The sequence below is a fragment of the Arachis hypogaea genome, chromosome 11 (genome assembly GCF_003086295.3).
Source record: "Arachis hypogaea cultivar Tifrunner chromosome 11, arahy.Tifrunner.gnm2.J5K5, whole genome shotgun sequence".
NCBI lineage: Eukaryota > Viridiplantae > Streptophyta > Magnoliopsida > Fabales > Fabaceae > Arachis > Arachis hypogaea.
The window spans coordinates 28,954,228-28,959,827 of record NC_092046.1 but is presented as its reverse complement, the minus strand read 5'-3'; the positions used below and the strand labels follow the sequence as shown (position 1 = coordinate 28,959,827).

Here is a 5,600-nt window from a genome sequence, read left to right as displayed (position 1 = left end):
TCCGTTCTACATGCAACCAAGCTAGAATGAGTATCTCTTAGATATCTAATACAAGGGACCTAGTCCGAGTTATTAGTATCTTCGTGGTATAAGTTAGAACCCATGGATGGCCATTCCTGAGATCCGGAAAGTCTAAACCTTGTCTGTGGTATTCCGAGTAGGATCTGGGAAGGGATGTCTATGACGAACTTCAAACTCGCGAGTGCTGGGTGTAGTGACAGACGCAAAAGGATAGTAAATCCTATTCCAGTATAATCGAGAACTTCCAGATGATTAGCCATGCCGTGATAGAGCATTTGGACCATTTTCACAGAGAGGATGGGATGTAGCCATTGACAACGGTGATGCCCTTACAGAAAGCTTGCCATGGAAAGGAGTAAGACTGATTGGATGAAGACAGCAGGAAAGCAGAAGTTCAGAAGAACGAAGGCATCTCTATACGCTTATCTGAAATTCTCACCAATGAATTACATAAGTATTTCTATCTTTATTTTCTATTTATTTATTATAATTCGAAAACTCCATAACCATTTGATATCTGCCTGACTGAGATTTACAAGGTGACCATAGCTTGCTTCATACCGACAATCTCCGTAGGATCGACCCTTACTCACGTAAGGTTTTCTTACTTGGACGACCCAGTGCACTTGCTGGTTAGTTGTGCGAAGTTGTGAAGTTATGCTTGGACCATGGTATTGTGCACCAGTTATTGGCGCCATTGCCAGGGAGAGAACGAACAACAAATTTTACAACCTCAGAGTAACAATTTCGTATACCAGTTACAGATGAGATGAGGGAAGGCTAACTTTGCCAAAGTGGAGAGCTTGCCCGCCACCTTGTATAGTTCTAGAGGTATGATCTCATGAACTTCTACTTCCTCTCCATTCATGATACTATGGATCATGATAGCCCGGTCTATTGTAACTTCAGACTGGTTGCTAGTGGGAATGATAGAACGTTGGATGAACTCCAACCATTCCCTAGCCACGGGCTTGAGGTCAAGCCTTCTTAGTTGAACTGGCTTGCCTTTGGAGTCTCTCTTCCATTGAGCTCCTTCCATACAGATGTCCATGAGGAGTTGGTCCAACCTTTGATCAAAGTTGACCCTTCTAGTGAAAGGATGAGGATCTCCTCTCATCATTGGTAAGTTAACTACCAACCTCACATTTTTTGGACTGAAATCCAAGTAATTCCCCCGAACCATTGTGAGCCAATTCTTTGGGTTCGGATTCACAAGCAGTGGCATAGAACTCTTGAACCATTAAGATTCTGACTTATTGGATTGGGTTGGTAAGAGCTTCCCAACCTCTTCTTCAAATCTCACGTCGGATCTCCGGATATTCACTCTTTTTGAGCATGAAGGGGACCTCGGGGATCACCTTTTTCTTGGCCACAACATCATAGAAGTGGTCTTGATGGACCCTTGAGATGAATCTCTCCATTTTCCATGACTCGAAGGTGGAAGCAATTGCCTTCCCTTTCCTCTTTCTAGAGGTTTCTCCGGTCTTAGGTGCCATTAATGGTTATGGAAAAACAAAAAAGCAGAGCTTTTCCCACACCAAACTTAAAAGGTTTGCTCATCCTCGAGCAAAAGAAGAAAGAAAGGAGTAGAAGAAGAAGAAATGGAGGAGATGGAGGGGAAGGTTGCTTTCGGCCAAGGGGGTTTAAGTGTGTATGATGTGTGAAATTGAAGGTGGTAAGGAGGGATATTTATAGGGTAGAGAGAGGGGAAATTCGTGTATGAGGGGTTGGGTTTTGGGAGGGAAATATTTTGAATTTGAATGGTGAGGTAGGTGGGATTTTATGATGGATGGATGTGAGTGGTGAAGGGATTGTGGGGAAGAGGGTAGGATTATATAGGGGAATGGTATTTGGGGAAGAGTGTTATGGAGAGGTGTGAAGAGGAGAGAGAGTGAGTTGGGGTAGTGGGGATCCTGTGGGGTCCACAGATCTTGAGGTGTCAAGAAATTCTGGTCCCTGCACTATTCTGGCGTTTAAACGCCCTCTGTGTACCATTTCTGGTGTTTAACGCAACTCTGCTACCTTTTCTGGTGTTAAACACCAAGCTGATGCCCATTTCTGGTGTTTAACGCCCATCAGACACCCTTTTCTGGCGTTAAACACCAGTCTGTCTGCCAATTCTAGCATTTAACACCAGCCAGACACCAGACACCCTTTTCTGGCGTTAAACGCCAGTCTGCCTGCCATTTCTGGCGTTTAACGCCCAGAATGCTGCTAGACTGGGTGTTAAACGCCCATTTTGCTATCCTTACTGGCGTTTAAACGCCAGTAAGCCTGTCCTCCAGGGTGTGCTATTTTTTATGCTGTTTTTGATTTTGCTTTAATTCTGCAGCTATTTTTATGACTTCACATGATCATCAACCTAAAGAAAATATAAAATAACAATGGAAAACAATTGTCTATAAAATTAAATATAATTAAATAACATTGGGTTGCCTCCCAATAAGCGCTTCTTTAATGTCAATAGCTTGACAGTGAGCTCTTAGAGAGCTTTACAGAGACTCAGAGCTTAATGGTGGCCTCCCAACACCAAACTTAGAAGTTGAGTGCGGGGGCTCTATTTGACTCTGTATTGAGAGAAGCTTTTCATGCTTTCTCTCAATGGTTACAGAAGAAAATTCTTGAGCCTTAAACACAAGGTAGTCCTCATTCAATTGAAGGACTAACTCTCCTCTGTCCACATCAATCACAGCCCTTGCTGTGGCTAGGAAGGGTCTTCCAAGGATAATGGATTCATCTTCATCCTTCCCATTGTCTAGGATTATGAAATCAACAGGGATGTAAAAGCCTTCAACTTTCACTAAGACATCCTCTACAAGTCCATAAGCCTGTTTCATTGATTTGTCTGCCATCTCTAGTGAGATTCTTGCAGCTTGTACCTCAAAAATCCTTAGTTTCTCCATTACAGAGAGTGGCATGAGGTTTATTCCTGACCCCAGGTCACACAGAGCCTTCTCAAAGGTCATGGTACCTATGGTACAAAGTATTAAGAATTTTCCGGGATCCGGTTTCTTCTGAGTTAATTTCAGTTGAACCAAGGCATTCAGTTCATTGATGAGCAATGGAGGTTCATCCTCCCAAGTCTCATTACTAAATAACTTGGCATTCAATTTCATTATTGCTCCTAGATACTGAGCAACTTTCTCTTCCACAATATTTTCATTCTCTTCAAAGGAAGAATACTCATCAGAGCTCATGAATGGCAACAGTAAGTTCAGTGAAATCTCTATGGTCTCTGTATGAGCCTCAGATTCCTTTGGTTCCTCATTAGGGAACTCCTTAGTGGTCAGTAGACGTCCATTGAGGTCTTCCCCACTGGAAATCACTGCCTCTTCCTCCTCTATAGGTTCGGTCATGTTGGTTATATTGATGGCCTTGCACTCTCTCTTTGGATTCTCTTCTGTATTGCTTGGGAGAGTACTAGGAAGAGTTTCAGTAACTCTTTTACTCAGTTGACCCACTTGTGCCTCCAAATTTCTGATGGAGGACCTTGTTTCAGTCATGAAACTGAGAGTGGTCTTAATTAGATAGATCAGAGACTATGGTTACTAAGTCAGAGAGGCTCTGCTTAGAATTCTCTGTCTGTTTCTCAGAAGATGATGGAAAAGGCTTGCTATTGCCAAACCTATTTGTCCCACCATTATTATTATTAAAGCCTTGTTGAGGCTTCTGTTGATCCTTCTATGAGCAATTTGGGTGATTTCTCCATGAAGGATTATAGGTGTTTCCATAGGATTCTCCCATGTAATTAACCTCTTCCATTGTAGGATTCTCAGGGTCATAAGCTTCTCCTTCAGAGGAGGCTTCTTTAGTACTGACGGATGCAGCTTGCATTCTAGTCAGATTCTGAGAAATCATATTGACTTGCTGAGTCCATATTTTATTCTGAGCCAATATGTTATTCAGAGTATCAATCTTAAGAACTCCTTTCTTCTGAGTCATCCCATTATTCACAGGATTTCTTTCAGAAGTATACATGAACTGGTTATTTGCAACCATCTCAATGAGTTTCTAGGCTTCTGCAGGCATTTTCTTCAGATGAAGAGATCCACCAGCAGAGTGGTCCAATGACATCTTGGACAATTCAGACAGACCATCATAGAATATACATAAGATGCTCCATTCTGAAAGCATGTCAGAAGGACACCTTCTGATCAATTGCTTGTATCTTTCCCAAGCTTCATAGAGGGATTCACCTTCCTTCTGTCTGAAGGTTTGGACTTCCACTTTGAGCTTGCTCAACTTTTGAGGTGGAAAGAATTTTGCCAAGAAAGCATTGACTAACTTTTCCCAAGAGTTCAGGCTTTCTTTAGGTTGTGAGTCCAACCATATCCTAGCTCTATCTCTTACAGCAAAGGGGAAAAGCATAAGTCTATAGACCTCGGGATTAACCCCATTGGTCTTAACAGTGTCACACATTTGCAAGAATTCAGCTAAGAACTGATGATGATCTTCCAATGGAAGTCCATAAAACTTGCAATTCTGCTGCATTAGAGAAACTAATTGAGGCTTAAGCTCAAAGTTGTTTGCTCCAATTGCAGAAATTGAGATGCTTCTTCCATAGAAGTCGGAAGTTGGTGCAGTAAAGTCACCAAGCATCTTCTTTGCATCTCTACCATTGTTATTGTGTTCAGCTGCCATGTCTTCTTCTTTTTCGAAAATTTCTGTTAGGTCCTCTCTAGAGTGTTGTGCTTTAGCTTCTCTTAGCTTCCTCCTTAGAGTCCTTTCAGGTTTAGGATCAGCTTCAATAAGAATGTCTTTATCCTTGTTCATGCTCATATGAAAAAGAAGAGAACAGAAAAAGAAGAGGAATCCTCTATGTCACAGTATAGGGATTCCTTTATGTGAGTAGAAGAATAGAAGAATAGAATGAAGAAGGGAGAAGAAGAAGAATTCGAACACAGAGAGAGGGAGAAGGTTCGAATTATAAGTAGAAGAGAAGTGTTAGTAAATAAATAAAATAAATAGAAAGAGATGAGAGAGAGAGTGTGTGTATTCGAATTTTTAATTAAAAGAAAAGAAAATATTTTTGTTTTTATTTTAATTATGAGTTAGAATTTGAAATTTAAGAAAAGAAATAAAATAAAATTAGAATTTAAAACATTTGGTTAATGAAAAAGAATTTTGAAAAAGTGGTTAGTGATTTTCAAAAATTAGAGAGAGAAAAGTACTTAGGTGGTTTTGAAAAAGATAAGAAATAGTAAACTTTTAAAATTAAAACAAACAAATCAAGTGGTTAATTGAAAAAGATTTGAAAATAAATTTTGAAAAGATAAGAAGTTAGAAAAAGATTTTGAAATTAAGTTTTGAAAAAGATATGAATGAAATTTATTTGAAAAAGATTAAAAAAAGAAATTTAAAAAGATTTGATTTTGAAAATTAAAGTTGATGACTTGAAAATTAAACCTTTCTTAACCAGAAAATAACAAACTTGAAATTTTTTGAATCAAAATATTAAATGTTCGCAATATTTTCGAAAATTATAAAATTAAGAAAAAGATTTTTGAAAAATTTATTTTGAAGAATTTTTGAAAAACATGAAAGAAAAAAATGAAAAAGATTTGATTTTTGAAAAAGAT

General features: G+C 39.2%; 1 non-coding gene across 1 annotated transcript; it reads left to right on the top strand.

Annotated features, from left to right (window-relative positions):
* Nucleotides 1-4,153: 4,153 nt before the first annotated feature.
* Nucleotides 4,154-4,257, top strand: LOC112724942 (small nucleolar RNA R71). The gene has a single exon (XR_003164081.1). It is a non-coding gene; the product is annotated as a small nucleolar RNA R71 (small nucleolar RNA).
* Nucleotides 4,258-5,600: the final 1,343 nt, after the last annotated feature.